This window comes from Lagopus leucura, unplaced genomic scaffold (assembly GCF_019238085.1).
Source record: "Lagopus leucura isolate 7727_CA_CO unplaced genomic scaffold, USGS_WTPT01 Super-Scaffold_100009, whole genome shotgun sequence".
Classification (NCBI taxonomy): domain Eukaryota; kingdom Metazoa; phylum Chordata; class Aves; order Galliformes; family Phasianidae; genus Lagopus; species Lagopus leucura.
The window spans coordinates 10,399,987-10,419,186 of record NW_024962266.1 but is presented as its reverse complement, the minus strand read 5'-3'; the positions used below and the strand labels follow the sequence as shown (position 1 = coordinate 10,419,186).

Sequence of the window (19,200 nt, the reverse complement as noted above, 5' to 3'; positions counted from 1 at the left end):
GCTTTCCAGCAATTACCAGATCCATTTTATAGAATATTTAGAAGGATTACTGACATGGAAAACAATACTTTAATATCAAAAGAAATAGTGATTTTGAAAAGAAAGCAGAAACAATTTCTGGGATCACACCTACTGGTAACTTTGCAGATTCTTTTACTGATAAATGATTTATCAATGTCTCTAGGGTTTCTCAACACAGAAGCAATGGTAAACTCTCTTTAGCTCTGTGGTAAAGTAAAACAGTCCAAGGTGCTTAACCAGCTATAAAGTGAGGTTGTAAATTATTAATGAGCATCTGTGGGCTTTTTATTTTAATACCTTGTTACAAATAACACAGTGATTTGCAACATTTACTAACATGGTTACTTTTCTAACGAAGAAATCAAAGACTTGGTGATTCCTATGAAGAGGATAGGTGTTTTGTCAGATGAGAGAGGATCAAAGTCGTTATGGAGGAAGGCGTGCATTCATACATTTCTATATTACAGCTAAGCAAATGATTTAAGGCTATCTGTCATGACAGTGTGGTGGCAGTTCCACCTATGTGCCAAGTCTATCAAACCACAGTTTTTCTCAAGACTAAAAATTGAATTAGTTCTTCCACAGACAGCAGCTTAATTTAGCAGAACTCCTGCTTTGCTCTTGACTGAACCACAGTCCGAGGAGACTTACTGAATTCAAATGAAAATGTCTACTTGGGCCCATCTGTGCTTGAAGCTGAGTTTGCAAGGCTCTGATGAGGAAGAAGTAAATATGCAAGACAGCTCGCTGAAGAGAGTGACATGCTTGCATATGCCCTCCAAAGCCCTGAAGTCTTCCACAGGGGAAAACTGGGAGGAAGATACACCATGGCGATCTTCTTCATGCTTATAACTGGATGGCGTGACAAAGTATTTGGTGCATAACTGTGTACATGGGGCTGTGCACTTACTCACTCACTCACCTATGATGAGCTAAGAAATGCCAAGAGAGAACTACTGTTGCCAGCAGCATTTCAGTGCCACATCCAAAGAAAGTGAAGCTGTGCTGGCAGGCTGCCCTGTCCTCAGCCGATGCACTGAACTCAGCCAGCCTAAGTTGAGCCACACAAGAATCCAGGAGAATACATCTCTTCATCTTGGTCTGGCAACTTGCATATTAAAACAAACAAACAAACAAACAAGCAAACAAAACAGTTCAGTATTTCACATACGTTTGTCACCTGGCTAAACAACACTTTATTTGGAAGAATCTAAATCAGGCCTCTTAAGCAGAACATACGCCAATACTGTGTTCATTAATGAACAGTTATTACTATACACTGTCATCAGTTTCCAAGGAAATCGACCCAATAATGCAGCTATCTCTATTCAGCATGTCCCAATTAAGCATACAGTAATAATATTCTACATACATATATGCCATTCATTCTCAAGCACTTCAAAGATTATACAGTACACAGATACCACTGTGATTAGTGTATTATGAATGTTCCCATGTAGTCACACTGAACCACAGCAGCTTTGCAAGTGGAAGGTGGCAGCCAACTGGCATGCTGGTTTCTGAGCTACCGTGGATGAAGAAAAAATGCTGCAGTGTCCCTGACATAAACCCATGATATTAAAATAATGATGATGATGATGATGATGCAATTTTGAATTTTGAAATATCTCTTGGGCAGAAGGACATTTAGTTTTAAATCTAATCAGTATAAAACCATGTAATACAATGCACAGAGCTCAATCAATTTAATTTGAGAAAACAGTCAAGATTTCTATTCTATAAATCCATGGATCCTGAAGATTAAATATTTCAAAATCTGTTATTCGGACCACTAAGCTCTCTTTACCACTGACTGAATGGTGAATTATTGTTGAAGGCACTTTCATCCCTTTAGCAGCTAATTTCACTTTTATTTCCTCCTTCCATTGTAGGAAGTATTTCTGACTAATCACTTCATTTTTCTGGTTATAATTGCCCATTTTAGAAATGCAGAGTGTATTTCATCTTCAGCTACATCTTTTTTTTCTAAACATTATTGGGAATGAAAATTAGGTATTGAATACTTAGCTATTACCTTTTTCTATAACAGTTTTCAGCAATACCTTATAGACATACGCATCATCTTGTTTAATCCAGATGTAGTGTATATATATGCATATCCCCCTGTCTATGACAAAGCTCCTCCCTCAAAGTTTGCCTGGGATAAGCTCACTTTAAGCTCTTGAAGTAGCAGTAGTTTAATAATCAGATCAACTACTTTGTAAAAAACCCTTTCCACCTGCCCTATCAACTAACAGAGAAAAACTGCTTTTTTAGGTGGTCCTGTTGTCAGCTGGGGGCATACAAGGCCAGGTTGGATGGAGCCCTGGGCAGCCTGATCCTGTGGGGGGCAACCCTGCTCATGGTAGTGGGGCTGGAACTCAATCATCTTTAACATCCCTTCCAACCTAAGTCATTCTCTATAATTCCTTCCTCCCCTTCCCCTCCCCCCTCTGCTCACACAAGAAATCTAGGGTTTTTTGTTTTTTGTTTTGTTTTGTTTTGTGTTTTTTTTTCAAGTCAAGGACACTATGAGTCTTTGCAGACCTACTGGTTTCTGTTAGAGATGTCAGTATTCAATTCTTCCAAATTTCTGCTGCATTTTGCATGTCCTCTGAAAATACCATGAGTAAAGTGCCATATTTTAAAATGCTTTCATAGAGAGAAGTTCAGTCAGATCACGTCTCTTATTGCCATTCTCTTATTATTTAAAGATGGATGAAGAGGTATTCCTCAAACCTGCTAAAATAAAAATGTTACTTTTGAGAAGGACTAAGTTCAGAAAGCTGTTTAAGCCCCTGCTTAGCTCTGGCATATGCTTACCATTTGTTGCGCAAGGGACTTCATTCACTCTCACTTATCATGTTGTTGTGGAAAAGAGACATTTCTCAGAATTGAAGCTGAAGTACTGCGAAGTTTAGCCTCTGAGGTGAATGTTTTGGAAGGTTAATAGCCTGTGGAAATAGAGGAGCCCTATGTTATGTTTAGTACTCACTTTGGCTGAAAGATGAAATAGACTCACTTCACCTAGGCGCTGAAATGCAGCCACCTGTGGGGAGTAATGTGCCAGCTCTTTAGTGCAACAGTGCAAAACCATTTAAGCAGGAAGTGAAGCGCTATTCCTCAGTCCAAAGAGAGAGTGTTTGCCATTGTTGTTACAGAACAGTATGACATTTTTCTTTGGGTGGAAGGTGCTGTTTTTGCAGTGCTATATTTCAAAAGGATTTAGGTTGGGATACACAGAAAATGGGACTGTGCCACCGGTTAATCAATAGCTCAGCGCAGTAGACCAGCACTGGAGGAAACCAGCAGAGGCAGGAAGGAGGACAAAGGGAATGTTACTTAATGTGAGTGCTTACCTAGAAGGGTCAATTTTAACATTGAACCCCTAAAGGGAGACTCAAATTTCCTGCAATCAGATATCTTTAGCACTTTTGCAATAGATTGAAATCAATATGCAGTTTCTATACCACGAGTTTCTTTATTTTCTGGCAGAATTTACTCTCCTTACGTAAGTATGCGATTACCTCCCGTAAGTTCAAGTTTAACTTTGTTTGAAATTTCAACCAAGCCAAATCTATTCACTTTACAATTCACCTTTATGCTGCCAGAGTAGCATTGAAAAGAGAAAGTGAAAGTCTGAGAAAAAATCTGGAAGAGGGAAAGCAACAAAAATACTTTGCAGTTCTGAAGAAACCTTCAGACAGTAAATGAGAATAATTCTAATTCTCTGAGATGATTTTTTAAAGGAAACCACATATTACGTATGTTTATTGTAGTAGCTGTGGTATTCTCCTCCCCTCAGCTTCTCTTCCCCTAAGCTGAAGGAATTTAACTTCTCCAAATTCATATTGCCACCACAGCCAGCCATTGCCCTCCCAGCACACAGAAGAGGAGGCACTGGAGTGGTTTAAAAAGTGTAACAGTGCAAAATCAAAAGATTCTGTATTGGTAAAATCTTCCTACTCATTAGACACACTTTGGCCTGAAGGTGGCAACATTGAATAACATTCTAAGGAAAGAACCTTCACATATAGATACCTTTAATTAAAAGTTTATGTTTTTTAGCAATTATCCTCTCCCCCATAGTTTTTCACAATGTGTTGAGAAAGAAATAAGATGGGGGGTATTGTAAATTCTTCTGAAATAATCTTAACTGCACATTATGCAAATTTATTTGCAAATTAAAATTAAATCTAACAAACATACACTTTATGCCAAACCTTCCATCCCTTCAATGTAAAAGCTATTTTCAAAAAGGATACGCTGTGTGTCTCCTTTTGTAATATTATTATCAATAGATGCTCTTTACCCTGAATGTAAATCAGTGCTTTCAAACTGGACCTTGCCTTATGCTGAGTTATTTCACCTCCTTCTGTAAATGTTATGCTCTGGGAGGTGACACATTAACCAGGCAATAAGATGTGGTACTCTGGGACATGCATTGCATGGGGGAACAAGGCAAGCACCCTGCAGACCAGCAGGTGAAGCGCAGTGTCTTTATGTGAGATGGGCAGCTGATAGGCTTGTCCCAGAGCGTTCTGTGGAGAACACAAGGACAGAGGGATTTAAAATATTATTTCTAATTTCTTTAATAATAATAATAATAATAAAAATCAATCCCCTCCTACGAGTGGGTACTGAACTTCAACATTTGCAGATTTTCACAGTGTTCAGTGATTTTACCTTTGGCTTCAGTGCTTTCTGTTTATCCCACTGATTACTGTCCTTGTGGCTACATGAACAGAGGTATTTTACATGGAATCAAAACAACATTTTACACAGTCCTTGCTGGTAAAGGCCACACGTGCACTACTGTGAGCATTCCCTACTAGCAATCAATGGTAGTTTAAATAAAGAGACTTAACTCAGGCAGCCAACAGACAAACAAAATCCTCAAAGTTCAGAGGCCAGTAACTATTTGTTGTGGTTTAACCCAGGGGGTAACTCAGTACTGCTCAGTCATTCTCACTCACTCTCTACTTCCCAGTGGGATAGGAGAGAGAATCAGAAACAAGTAAGTAGTACTTGTAGGTTGAGATAAAACTATTTACAGAGAGAGAAAAAGAAAAGGATAATAGTTTGGCTATATGTATGTATATATAATATATATATATGAATGTATATACAAAGTGAGGCAAAAGCAATTGCTTACCACCCTCTGACCGCCCAGTGTGCCCCTGAACAGCAGAAGGAAGAGATGAACTCTCAGCCCTTCAAAACTCCTTTCACGTGATGACAGCTTACATCAGCTCTCCTTATTCTGTTCTCTCTCAGCTCCTTGAGCTCTTCACTGAGAATGGTCTTGGCTCTATACAACACTGCTAAACAGCACTTATAAACATTGGTGTATTATCAACACTGGTTTTCTCCTTGAACCAAAAACACAGCATCATACTAGACAGTCTGAAGAAAGTAATTCCATCCCAGCTGAAACTAAGACACAGTTGTATTAAGAGGGGTTAGGAAAAAAAACCAGCTGCTGAATTTGCCCTGTCTAGAGAAAAAATGACAAGATAATAGGCTATGAGTACTTAGGAGTACTTAAGAAAACAAAATTGGAAACTGCTGTGGGAAGACTGTTGGCAGCATAGGGAAAGCAGGTAGAAGTACTCATAGCTCAAAATTAATGAAGGGAAAAATGTAGATTAAATAGTACAAAATGAGTGTACAGGGAAGTAATACAGCTGAAAGGGTCACTGATTTCAAGGCAAATGTTAATCCTGGAGGATTGTAGATCATATCAACCTTCATTGTTTGCAGAGTTTGGAGTAGGTCTTCTTAAGTCTAATACCTATGGGTCAGATCACTCCTTGATATGGCAGTATCTTATGAAGGAGTGCTTCACACTGAGAACCCTGCTTCCAGAGGGGCTGCCCTGTGAAAGCAAGCCAGGAGCTTGGCTACAAACACTGTTGGTTCTTACACTTCTGTAACAGCCTCCAGCTTTTACAAGGGCTTTTCCAGGCAGAAAGAACACGAGAATCCCTTGCTAATGATTGTGTCTGTTGGCTCTGGAGAGGAGCTGATGTAAATAAAACATAATAAATAAGATCTGGAGAGCAGCTAGGTGGAGTACCATTAGTTCAGCTGGAAAAAGTGCCATTGATGAATCAGTGACCTATATAAACAAATAGTTCTCGTCATTTCTAACAGAAGGTTAGATTTTGACTGTGTATTGATCCTTGAATAAAATGAAACAGTAAACTGCTATCCATTCAATCCAGAAAAAAGACCACTGAGGAGGGACTTAGAGGAAAATAAGACCCCAGTCTTTACCTGCTTATTCTCATCCTCCCACCCTCTTACCCAGTAGAATAGGCAAGCAAAGAAATTCTTTGACCTTGTTGTACCTCAAAAGAAGATGCAAAGAAGTGCCCTCGGAATGTAGAACAGGCTCCTACTACGTGACACCACAGTAACAGTCTCGCTCTTAAAGATTAGCCATATTTCTGGTGGGGTTTCAAATGCTTTTTGAGGACAAGCTCTGAAGTTCTTTTTAATGTACCCACTCTGATTTTCAATGCATTCAGTCATTAAAGTAGACTTACTACCTTTGGCATTTCTATTAAAATGTTCAGAAGAGGAACGGTTTCTGAGTGAGTCACTGAGTAGAAAGCACAGGTATCACAGAGGGAGAAGACGATAATTACTTCCAGGCACACCCTCTCGGAAATTGAATAGACTTGATGAAGAACTGGTAAAATTGTAATACAAAGAGCAGCATCACAAGGTAACAAGGCAAAAGAGCAAAATTAACACAATCCCGGCCCTATATATTCAGTTCAGATTCTACATTGTGACAAAAAATTATAACAAAACTAATAGAAAGAGTTCCTGTACACTGTGATACCAGATGGCTCCAAATGCTCCTGAGCAGCAGTGTACACAGCCTGCTTCTACAAGACCATCACAGCTACAAAGGATGTACAGCTGCAACAGTGTGGACAGACTAAGTGCATGAGTAAATGGGATGGTTTCAGCATAAAAATCTCATAATAACACAAGACAAAATGAATTAAACAATGAAAACCCATGATTAAAAATAATCTGCAACAGATAAATAAAACAAATCCATTATGGAAAGCTTTGTTTCATATAGAAAAGTTTTATCAAAGTATTTAAGCAAACATAATCCTGACCATTCTCAGATCTGGTGTGATTTCATTTTTTAGGATCAAAAGTTAGAACCCAGCAGCTAGATAAGAGCCTCAGACACAGTGCATTTATGTTTGGTCCATTGGAGAGGAGAGGGCAAAGGTTGTGCTATATTTGTTGGTCACAGAGCTGGTATATGAGCTGATCAGTCTCAGGCATTCACTGTGCAGACATACGGTGTGTATCATGCCAACTCCCAGGAATCGCTGAGCACATTATCTCCCGTGTTTTCTTGGTACCTAGATAGTCTGATCTTTCCCTGAAGGAACTCTGAAAGGCATGCTCTAGTTCATGAAGGATGGATCTACAGATATAGAACTGTTAGCTTCACACTTCCCCTTTCATGGCTGCCAAGATCCCTTGATGGGACTTAGGAGAGCACGATGGGGCTTTATGGTGACACTTGTGTGGTCCATTCCATTTGCAGGACTGTCTCTGCAAGGTCCAAAAACCAAGTGCCCCAGACTAGAACACTTTATTACAGTAACGCACCTTTAAAGGAAGGATAGATTATAAAAACTTTAACAATAAATTTTAATGAAGTCATGTGCACTGATTATTTATGCTTTAATTATTATGCCTGTCCTCTCTTACTCTCCTGAACTGGTGCTACTTTACTTGCAATAGGGACAATTTTGATGAAGATAAATTAAAGCCTCTGATGCTTAATTTTGCACAGAATGAAATATTTAGTGTGTTAGTTCATATTCTGAAATGGTAACTGGAAATTCTCATACCTAAAAGAATAAAGACTTCATTCAACCAGCAAGAATCAGCCAGAACTGGCTGCAATGATCTGTGGTTTTGACAGGGGCCTTTTTACTGAAGAAAATTACAGTAAATCTCAGATTTCTTGGTGAAATCAGTTCACAATGTACGTTCAGGACAGTGGCATCATCTACTTAATGAGATACGGACTTCTAAAGCACGTGTGATTATTATTATTATTGCTATTATTATTATTATTATTATTATTATTATTATTATTATTATTATTTTGCCTTGTGGGTTCTCCTGCCAGTTAGACCCTGGAAATGGTTATATCTTTTTGTTGTTTGTGGGTTATTTTGATTATCTGAGATGGAATTTACTATACCATTTATAGCATTGCCTCTGAATACATTTTCTATGTGTTCTTATTTTCTCCTTCTCTAAAAGAACTCACTGTAAGAATGCAGGAACAAAAAAAATCCAGGTTGAAGAAACCTTTAATAAAAGAACTGCAAAAGAATGAAAAAGAACTATGGCAAAACAAGCAGGTCATTCTATAAGATTCACTTGCTCAATTTTAATGTATGTCAGAGCAGGATGGCAGGACTCTAATTGGATTTGAAAGCTGTGTGATTCTCCTGTAATAAAAAGCATATTTGCCAGGGCAGCTACAGGAAAACATTATTCCAACTGGGTCTTAAATTTAGGGGACAGCAGAATGAAAGAATGAATAATTCTAGTAAATAACCTTCTATATGACTGTGGTATGTCATGCAACTTAAAATCAAACTCCAAAAAAACCCCAGGATTTATATTAAGTTTGTCTCCTACCAACAACCTCATATTGATTCCTGGGGGAAGCTTTCAGGGAGATTAGCAAAATAATCCTTCCATACTGGGGGTTATGTTTCTCTGCTTAAATGACCATTGCTGGTGATGAAAATGCTAGCAAAAATGACAACAAAAGCAGATATCATTAGAATTCAGAATCTGAGTTCTATCTGGAGTCAGCTTAAATTATCTTTGAATAGAGAGCTATCACATAAACTTCAATCTTTCAGTGAAGAAGTATGAGCAGCATTGTATGTATCACTATTTTTAATGATGTCTTAGCAACACGAAAACACTAATGTTATGTGCTTTTTTTTGTGTGTGTGGTCTGGGAAAAAATGATTGGAAAGTTAGCATTTTAAAGCTTTGTATTTATTTCCTCTTTAATACACTTTGAAACATGCAAAGGAGTTACAAAAACATTGTCTAAATCTTGTGAGGAACATAAAGGTTTTCTCACAACACTTGGTAATGCTGAACTTTTCTTCAACCCCCCTTTCCCCACCCACCAATGACAGATCAAGGAGATTTTTTGTTGTGAAAAAAGACTGCCTCCAGATACATTTCTATCCTTGAAGGACAACGTATGGATAGGAGTTGAACAGAACTGCTACAGTTAAATGTGTAAACAGCACTATTTGACCTGACAACCCTGCTGAATAGAAATATGCATTCACTTTAAAAGGTGCCATACACAAGAAGATTTAAATGAAAATTATTGGCTTGTTATTTTTTTTTTTCTTTATTTTTTTCTTATTCCTGCAGAATAATGCAGGAATAACTCAGTTTTCCTACCTCATACTCCACTATTCTATTTCTGGTTTACTATCAACTTTGGGCACGAAGTCTCATGAATAAAGCAAATGGTCTCTTGAGGGAACCATAGGCAATGTTCTTATTAACCAAATCTATTTTATATTACCGCTGCTATAAAATAAACAACATAGCAAAAACAGCAAAGCCCTGCATTGTGCAGGATGAAATGCCACACTGCTCAGGATGGACCTGAGTCTTTGTGGGAAGTAAATATACCTTGGAGACATTTAGAGTGGGCCGGCACTGATGTGCTCTGAAGTGGTGGGATTTCATCAGGTGAAATTGAAGGAAGAAAATCCTGTTTCATTTCCTTCTCATACAGGAGATCTTACTCCTAGGCTAGAAGGAAGTTCTGCAGAATGTCTACTGCCAATGAAAAAAAACCACTGCACTGCCTGTCAAGTGTGAGTCCTGAGATGCCCACAGTGACACATTTTCCAAGTAAAAAAAAATTACTCTACTTTTGTATCCTGAGGTAAGTTCCTTGACTACAGCATAGTTTCATTCAGGCCAATATGAGAATGGAATCACTGGTCATGGCACTAGAAATAGCAAAGACATTTAGAAATCTTCACACTGCTCACTCCTCACCTACAAGACAGTCTCCATCCCTACATTTTTAATGATAGAATTATTATAGGTAACTTCCATGAAGAACTGGCTTTTTAAAAATACAGGTAGCTGAAAAATATCTTATACAAGTAAGCTTGTAAAATTCAGAATATCTGGTATTTTAGAAAACTGGAGAATGTCAAGAGATTAATAGGAAAACATTGCAGTTAAAATCAAACCAAAGGCACAAGGATGCTAAGTTGAGTGTCGGCAGAGAAGATGAGATGATATTTTAATCCCATGTACCAAGTGCATGATTTTTCAATAGTGTGCAATCAAAAACTTGTACAGTAGTTTTCAGATAAAATTACTCAGAGAAAAGTCTGCTCTTATCCGCATATTATTTCAGAAACGTCCACTTGGTGCATTTTTATGAAGAATGAATCTACATTGAACACTTTTTTGGTTTTAAAACTTTTAGAATTAAGCAAAGAATCATAATTTGAACAATTCACACTTGGCTTATTTTTTCTATCATTTCCCTCTTCGCATTACATGGTGATAAGAGAAATTATCATCCAGCTTATGCATTCCATTGATTTAGCAATTTTATTACTGTGGCACTTTAAAGTCATGGATTTTGGAGTCAGTTTAAAGATAAGAGAAATAGTTCGGAGCTAAGTGTAATTTGTCCAACACTGCCTGTCCTTTGCTTCACTAGCCATTTAATTAGTATTATAATAAGAAAGAACACAACGTTAAGAAAATCACAAGGATATATGATAGTTTCTCTGACGGAACATATTTAAGATGATGCCTTTGAGCAAAGACATGGAAACGAACTCATTGCAAAATTTGGTAGAGAAAAAAAGTTAGTTTTTTCATTGTTGCCAGGTTCTTTTGCCGGGAGGGAGGAGGGGACTGGAAGGGTTCTTCAAAACCATTAAAATGCAAAGTGACAAATGGTGCTGAATAATTGCCTCATTCTAAAAATGGCTTTGGCTTAGATTATAATTGTTTGTAAATAAGAATTCAGTAAAGAATAAAGTACTTCCTAATTTTTATTTTATTTATTTATTAAGTAATAGAAGATGTGGTGCTTCACTGAGTGAAATTAGAAACAGAGTGTGGAGAAATAAGCTTCGAGTCACAAATCCTACCTGCCACAAACTTTCATTGTGTCAGATCATTTTCATGAGTCTACTTAGAGATAGAGCTGGTTGATAACAAATGGACTTAGGCGTATGCTAGCAGAAGAGAGAGAGAGAGAGAATTCTGTAGATCCAAGTAAAAATGCCTCTTTCTTAAGATTAGATATTATTATTAATTAAACTCAAGGTTTTCAGCTTTCATTTGGGATGTTCTGTAATTAAGGATAATGTTGCAGGGCCCCTGATCAAAATCTTCATCAAAACATGAGATGCAGGTCCTACATTAGCTATGTGTTCCCTTAAGCAGCATTTTGCAACTCTGTAGTATCAAGTGTTATTGCTGCTATTAGCATTGTGCTCTTTGAAGAAAAAAGTGTTTCTTTGATTATTAGATTTGTCTGGAACTAGAAGTAAAAGCAAGGTCTGGAAACAGAGCGGAACCAAATTTTGGCCCCAGCTGGATCCGTATTTGTTCTTCACAAGAACAGAAAAAGAGCTAATGGTATGATCATAGTCTGCCAATTAAATCTAGCATTTCTTCAGTTAGGTGCAATATACTATCCTTATGTGGTAGAATCTGCACAGATGTGCACAATTCAGGAGACAATACAGGACTGAGCTCCAAATAAAGATTATGATGCAGTTATTCACAGTTAAAATATATACAAAATTATTATTTTGCCAAGATGTCAAAAACTTGCCCTTATTGTTACCTGTGTGCTATAGTGATAATTTATGATGCTGCAGTGTTCTGGTTTCACTGGCACTGGACTAGATATTTCATAGCTTGTTGAACACAGTGAAAATTCATCAGTTTCTCCTTGGTCAAATATGATGATACATACAGAGTTGTTCAGTGCTATCTGCCATTCAGTAGTGCTAGATGAGTAGCGCTGTTACTGTGGAAAAAAAATAAAATATAAGTAAAAAACAAAATTTACCAGAAATAAAAAAATACATTTGACTGAATATCATTAAATTCAGACATGAAAAAATAGCTCCCAGAGACAAAAGACATTCAAGCAACGTATACTTCCATTTTATCACTCTGTCCCCTTTTCTGAAACATCCTATGCTTTATTTCACTGATCTGTTCTACTGTTCAACCAATATAGGGTTCAAAATTTGTCTCCCACTGTGAATAATGAACCCTTGCATAGTCCAGGACATCTTTATATACAAAAAACGCTTTAACAAAGCATTTGCTGTTAATAAGGCCAAAGGGGCATCTCTGCCACCTAAAAAACACAGAGCAGATTTAGCAAGGAGATTCAAAAAAGTAAGAAAAGCAGGTGAAAATGTAGTGTAGTGTTTAAAAAAAGAGCCTTGCAACTCACTGAAAAATAAAAGATTACTTCTATCTTGGAAGTTTGAGAGATGAAGTATCCAGGTAACCCATGCTTCATTGGCACTGTTTAACTTTCTGACACAGTTTTAACTTTTGTTTAATTATTTATTCATTTATTTTCCAGATAAAGTAGTTATCAGAGTAATGGCCATGGAATTCAAATAATGAGCCCTCTATCAATGAGGTTGGAATAAACTCAAAGACGAGGAGCATAGTCTACCGCAGTTTAATGAAACTTTATTTTGTTGCAATCCAATTTATATTTTTTTATTTTATCTTGGATTTTCTTTTTATTTACCGAGTATTATTAACAGTATAAATACTGTCTCCCAGAAACCAAACTGCACTGTCCAGAACTTTTAGAAGTGGTTGTTATAGCATATATTAAAATATATTATACTGTTAATTTCCATCTGCATTAGGCATCAGAAAAAAATGACACATGATATTATGTAATACAGTATAATATAGTGGCACGTTAGCTTAGAAGAGTTATTCTTCCCTTTCTCATCTTCAATTTTGTTGATATACCAGCATTCTTCTACATTTAAACTGTTAAGCAATTCTTCTTTTAAAAAGCTTACTGTAATCAACATAATGCCTGTTTTGACATCTTCTTTGCACACCTTTTTAATGTCTTCATACTGTCCCATTTCCTTAATACTTTCAGTAACACAAAATACCTATAAGTGCAACTGAGCAGTCTGAATGAATTTGTTGAATGAGAGAATATGCAAATGGATCCAAATCCATGAAGCTACAGCCAAATAGACAGGAGACCACCCATAAGTATCTGTGTGTTGGTAAGGAAAAATCTATTACAAAAGAATTCTTTTGCCCATTTCCTTTATTTTCAAGGAAATAGTGTATCTACATCAACAGAAAATCAGCACATTTCACAGCCATTATGCACACTGGCAGCACAGCCATATCAAAAAGAACTCGCAGCATAGACAACCTCTACATCCTAGTAAGAGAGTTCAAATACAGGCTGTAGTGCTATCTAGCTCCTCCAGGACGTAAGCTAAACTGTCTTGAAAGCCAGGGAGTAAGCTAAGGATAACACTGAAACTAGGACATATATAACCCACTTAAAAGTAAATTTTGCATTTTGAAGAGTTCAGAGATAGTTAACCATTTTGAAATAGAACAAAAGGCTGAACTCACTTTGTACACTTCATAGAAGCTACAGAGCATCATCCAGAGTGGAACCAAGTGCCTTCAGCTGCAGAAGGAAATGAGAGTTGCAGAAGGAAATGAGAGCTTGCAGTGCTGAATGATATTTATTAATATATAGCTTGCTGGATTTGAGCTTTAAAAATTGACTTGCAGTTTTGGCTTGTCAAAGTAGGTGTTCCAGTTGTTTTTATTAAATGGAAACTATTTGTGCAGGAGGTGTGCGGAGATAATTTGCTTCTGTGAATCACATAAAGATGTCGCCCTGAAAGCACATGTAATCCAATTTTTTAGTAGTTTCACTAACAAGAATAGCAACACCTTCTCCATCTTTCCACTTTCTAAGACTAGTAAACCTTACACATTTATTTTGAACTTCCAGGTCATCTAATTCAAGTCTCACAAATAAAGCACAAAGAACACCTAGGTATTATAAAGATGCCAATCAGTGAAGTAGGATTGCATGTAAACATGGTTTTTGTTTGTTTGTTTGTTTGTTTTTGTTTTGTCCTAGCATACTGTAGTAGAATTTGATTAGGATAATGAGATTTACAAGGAATTGTCCATCATAACTTGTGGTAGAAAAGCTATGAAATCTATTTAATCCAATTTTTGTCATGTGAGTTCATATAAAGCAATAGTCAAAATTACTTTCTTGTGAAATGAAAGAGAAAGAAGACAGTTTATTTTGTGATAACTCACATATTAAGTAGCAGGCATTCTAGAAACAGCTAGTATATTAGTTCTTCCTACACTATTATGCAAGGTGGAAAGACTGAATGCATGCCACTGTGCATGTATATATGCATCCGTTTTCCAGTGGTACTGTGTTAAAAATGCCAAGACACACAGTCAGAAATGACCTTTTTTGTTTTTATGGACAATACTGATCCTTGTGCAAGTCCTCTTAATTGTGATGTCCCAACAGCAGGGAGAAACTAAGTGGTACTGATTTCCACTGATTTAAATTTCACTTAATTAAACTGAAGGGCAGAATAACAGGGCCTTCATACCTCACTGCCTTTTCAAGTACATGCTGAAAGCAACCCCAAGGTACATTTAATAGGCCGAGATATGTGTACTGCAGGACAATAAACTTCACAGATCAAAACTGGAAGAAAATTTTGAATTATATCCTGCCAATGAAACTGTCTTGCTTCCTAATACAAAAATAGCTACAGAGGGTTTTCTCAAACCTCAGCTCATCTCAGTTACAAGGGTAGAGCATGACAAGAGATGAAGATTTGAAAGGTCTAGAGAAGAGACTGAAACTAGGAACTTGCACTGAATATAGAAACAGCACATAAAATCTAATGTGTTAATATACTCTGTAGCTCCAATGCTGAATCAATCCTTTCAGTGCTGAACTGAAAATTGAAAATGAACTTCAAAATATGGTCAGTGCAACTTAATCTAGGAACAAGAAGGCAGGGATAACTATTGTGAGGGATTTGGACAGAAAAGGGCACAAGCTCTTCGGCAACTGGAGATGGAAAAGTGATTTTGTCCACAGTCTGGACATCTAAAAGCAGGTGAATATCCAATAAGACACTTTGACTATGATCTTTGTTAAGAAAATGGTATGCTGTTCGCTCAGATAGTTTTTCCATTAAAGACAGAAACAACTTATTAATTATTTACCCAGTTATTTCAATTCATAGCTATTGTATACCCAGATTCTTATATATATACCTCTTACCAAAGAATCCAAAGCAAATCAGATTTTAACACTAGTATTTGATGATATTTCACTGTAAACTTAAGTACCCTTTATGCCCCCAAAATGTCATTCACCATTAGCTGCAGGAAATACTGGAGTTATACCAAAGACCTGTCCCAGAGACATTTTCAAACGGGTAGTAAAGCATTTGTTCTGTAAATCTTTTCCATGAAGCTGCAGAAAGTCAAGTACAAGATCAAGACAGATCTGTGGAGGACTGCAGTGTGCTCTCACTGAAAGTTCCATAGGAATAAAATCCTTTTCTTTTTAGAATAAAATTTTACAGACTGTCAGAATCTAGAAGGACGTATTTTCTAATTTTGACAGTTTCTTAAATAAGATCTTAAGCTACCACTGTCCTTTCTAGTGCTTAAAAATCCTAGTGTATTTATTCCAGTAGCTAATCTAACCTGACTATCTTTCACTTCAATTTAATCAGAAAGAAATAACTCAAATGTATACATGAAAAAAATTCAGGTGTTAAAATTTGTTTAAGTTCTTCTATAGAGAACAATATAAAAAATGCCTCCTCTTCCTAGTTATAAAGGTATCCGATCTAAAAATAAAATCTCCCTTCTGCACAGTGCCCATACCCACCCTCATTGCACTGAAACTTGCGTTCAGTTAGTGGTGCCTCATAAGCATTTATTATTAGATATGGCACCTTGTGAAAAACATTAGAGGGATTACTCAATGCCCTAAGCAGTATATCTGGTAATACATAGTACCGAATTTGCAAAATAAAACTACAGTTAGTACTCCTCAGTGGAAATGATAGCAGATTTTTCAGTGAAAGGGTATTTTTTTGTGTGTAAGAACGTTACTTACCTGAAGCTGGCATCCCTTCATGGCAACAGTAGCACACTGTCAGGGTGATGCTACAGAAGCACTGAGTGCAGCAGCAGAGCATCTTCCTAGCACTGCCTGCTAGGGAGCCCAAGGAGGTGCTTGCTCATCACTCTAACAAGTTCCTCAACAGCAGAACTGAAAGTAGAACTCAAAGCAAATGGGAACTGCTGGTAGTGGCTGTGAATGAGCAGAGTTCATCTGCAAGAACTTTGGTTATATTATCTGTAGACAAAGTTTATTCCTCTTATAAACAGGCTTTCTGTCTTCAGTCCAACATGTAGTCCTTTTCATCTTGCACAGTGTTTTTTCTAAGAAAATATAATAAAAAATGAGTTAAATGCAGGATAAAAATGCTAGATTTCAAGTTTATACAAAATGCAAAGATGCATTTAAACCAAAAATGGAAGTTGGTTGGTTTTTTTTTTTTTTTTTTTCTTTGTTTTTAATGTCTGACACAGCACTTACAGAATAGGAACAGAAATCCTTCCAGGGAATAACAACTGTGACAATGCATGAGGAAAAGCACTGATAATTCCCCGCAGTAAACACACTGAGGAAGACATTGATTTCCAGATCTTAGTAAATTCCTGTATATTTATTAACATATTTTTCAATACAGAATTCAATACACTTAGAAAAGGCCCAATATGAGGGAAAGCATTTACTCTTACTAAAAGGCACAGAATTATCTAAACTGAGGACAAGTTTGCAAATTACTTCAGTAAAAGGTCTTTTGCCGAGAACTGTAGTTTCTGTTCATTGGGTAATACTGATAAACACAACTACTGAAAAATGTAGGCAATTTAATTCATTATAATAATGTAGAGAAATTTCTTGTTCATCCTGTAACTCAGTGGATGTCTGCACTGTACAGGTTTTCTGAAAAAATATGTTTTCAAAAACCCCTTCAGCCTGTAGAGTAAAAACTTTAAAGTTCAGTACCTTTGAGCAAGAAAGAAAAGTAAAGTCATGTCTGAGTCTGTTGGCATGTTATGAGTGGTACAAAACCTCTAATGAAAACGTGGTATTCTCTTAAGTAAATTTTCTTCTTCCTGTCACACAGATAACTCTCTAAGTCTATACTTCTTCCCTGCCTTACCTTACAATGTTAAGCAATGTTAAGTGTTACAACAACTCAATCTGTATTCACCACCAGCAATAATGTAAAAGGGCATGATTTTTTACTTTTATTAAAAAAAGCCTTGTGAATCTGAGCAGATGAATTAAATGCTCTTATGAACTGCTGCATTAGTGAGATCCATCCTTGTAAATTATGATGGCCACAGCTTACTGCCAAATGTCACTTCCATATTTTCAAAATTTGTTCTGTATTTTCTCTCTCTGTCTTGTAGTCACACATAAATATGTACATATTCATATCTATTCATATATTCATAATAAGAGAGAGACAGTACTATTCCTATTTTCAGTGTCTATTTTCAAATGGGTTTGAACTATCTAACACAAAATGTCTTTTGTCTGATACAGTAATAATTGCATCTGCCAACTGAATAAGAAATGACAGTATTAGTATAAAACCATCTTGGATGCAGTTTCAAAATCTGAAATTAAAAACAAACCAATAAACAAACTCAATGCCATTCCATAATATACAGCTTTGGTACATCAGGAGTATTTTCTCTCTTGATGGAGGATACTTAGAAACACAAAAAACTTTTCTTTACTCCACACTGTTTATTTGAGAGGGCCATATTTACTGAGATAAGTACAGAATGGCAGAGCAGGGAAAAATAAGAAATGAACAGAAGTAGTCATATTTTCAGAAGTTGTGAAAGCTTTAACAGACACTTCACAGAATTGCCCCCACACATCCTGGCCTCTCCCTAAAAACCAGAGCAGCAGACCTTGAGCTTAATTTTCCTTTAAAGGAGCCTTGTAATACAGCTTCTTTCATTCAGCTCTTGAACCGTGTATTCCTGAAAGGCCACGAGGGAAATGCAGGGAAGAAAAAAGAATCATTCCTCTCCTCCTTCCGAAACAGATAGTGGCAGGACCCTTTCAGGTTCCAGAAATACCAGACACGCAGATAATGCTGGGATGTTACAGAAGGCAAGCAAAATGAGAAAAGGAAAGGGAAAAAAAAAACAACCCAAATCAGCTCTGTCTGTTAGAGTCATCTCAAGAGCTTCTTATAACAAGAGAAGACACAACATTTTCAGATGGAAATGTGATTTTCAAGTTGACAGTACAACTTTAATTAGATGGGAGTCCAAGGAAGAACATATCACTGCGAAATAAATAGGCTATAAAGGAAGAAAACCACCAGTGGGGATAACCATGGAAATTAAAGGAGATGAAAGGAAAGAGCAAAGGCGATATGAAACATCTATTACAAAAAGTCAAGGTCAGTGCTACATGTGGAGGTACAGACAGGTAAATTGATAGAGATTACGGAAATGATCAAGGAAGCAAAGTTCAAACATAAAGGAAATGGGCATTCTCACTCATGTGCATTCTGCCTGACCTGCAAAAATAGATTATTTTTTTTGTCTTGAAATATTGTACCTGAAAAAAAATTACACTGAGATATACTGCAGGATTTAGTGAATAAATAAAAACAAAAATGCAGGCAGATACAGAAAGCAATTTTAAAAGCATTTTTAAACGAAGTTGTAGACTCTTTGCCCCCTTTCTTAAAGAATTGCACTAAAAAAACGAACACTTAAGAAGCTCCTAATTGGGAGCTAGCAATTCTCCATGTGTGGGTCCATATCTGAATATTTCTGCCATCTTTCTCAAAAGCAAATTTATGGAAAAATTATTTCAGAATTAAGGTAAAATGGAAGCAGTCACCATGGTTGTATGGGAACTGCTGAGTCACGGCCTGAACCTCTGATTGATCACCT

General features: G+C 36.7%; 1 long non-coding RNA gene across 1 annotated transcript in view; it reads right to left on the bottom strand.

Annotated features, from left to right (window-relative positions):
* Positions 1 to 1,773: 1,773 nt before the first annotated feature.
* LOC122181521 overlaps positions 1,774 to 19,200 on the bottom strand; it is a 26,050-nt gene continuing 8,623 nt past the window's right edge. The window contains exons 3-7 of the long non-coding RNA XR_006179460.1: positions 16,313 to 16,641; positions 13,756 to 13,813; positions 11,954 to 12,139; positions 2,845 to 2,975; positions 1,774 to 2,763 (exon numbers count right to left, since the gene is read on the bottom strand). This is a non-coding gene — a long non-coding RNA (uncharacterized LOC122181521). The remainder of the gene's footprint in view (positions 2,764 to 2,844; positions 2,976 to 11,953; positions 12,140 to 13,755; positions 13,814 to 16,312; positions 16,642 to 19,200) is intronic.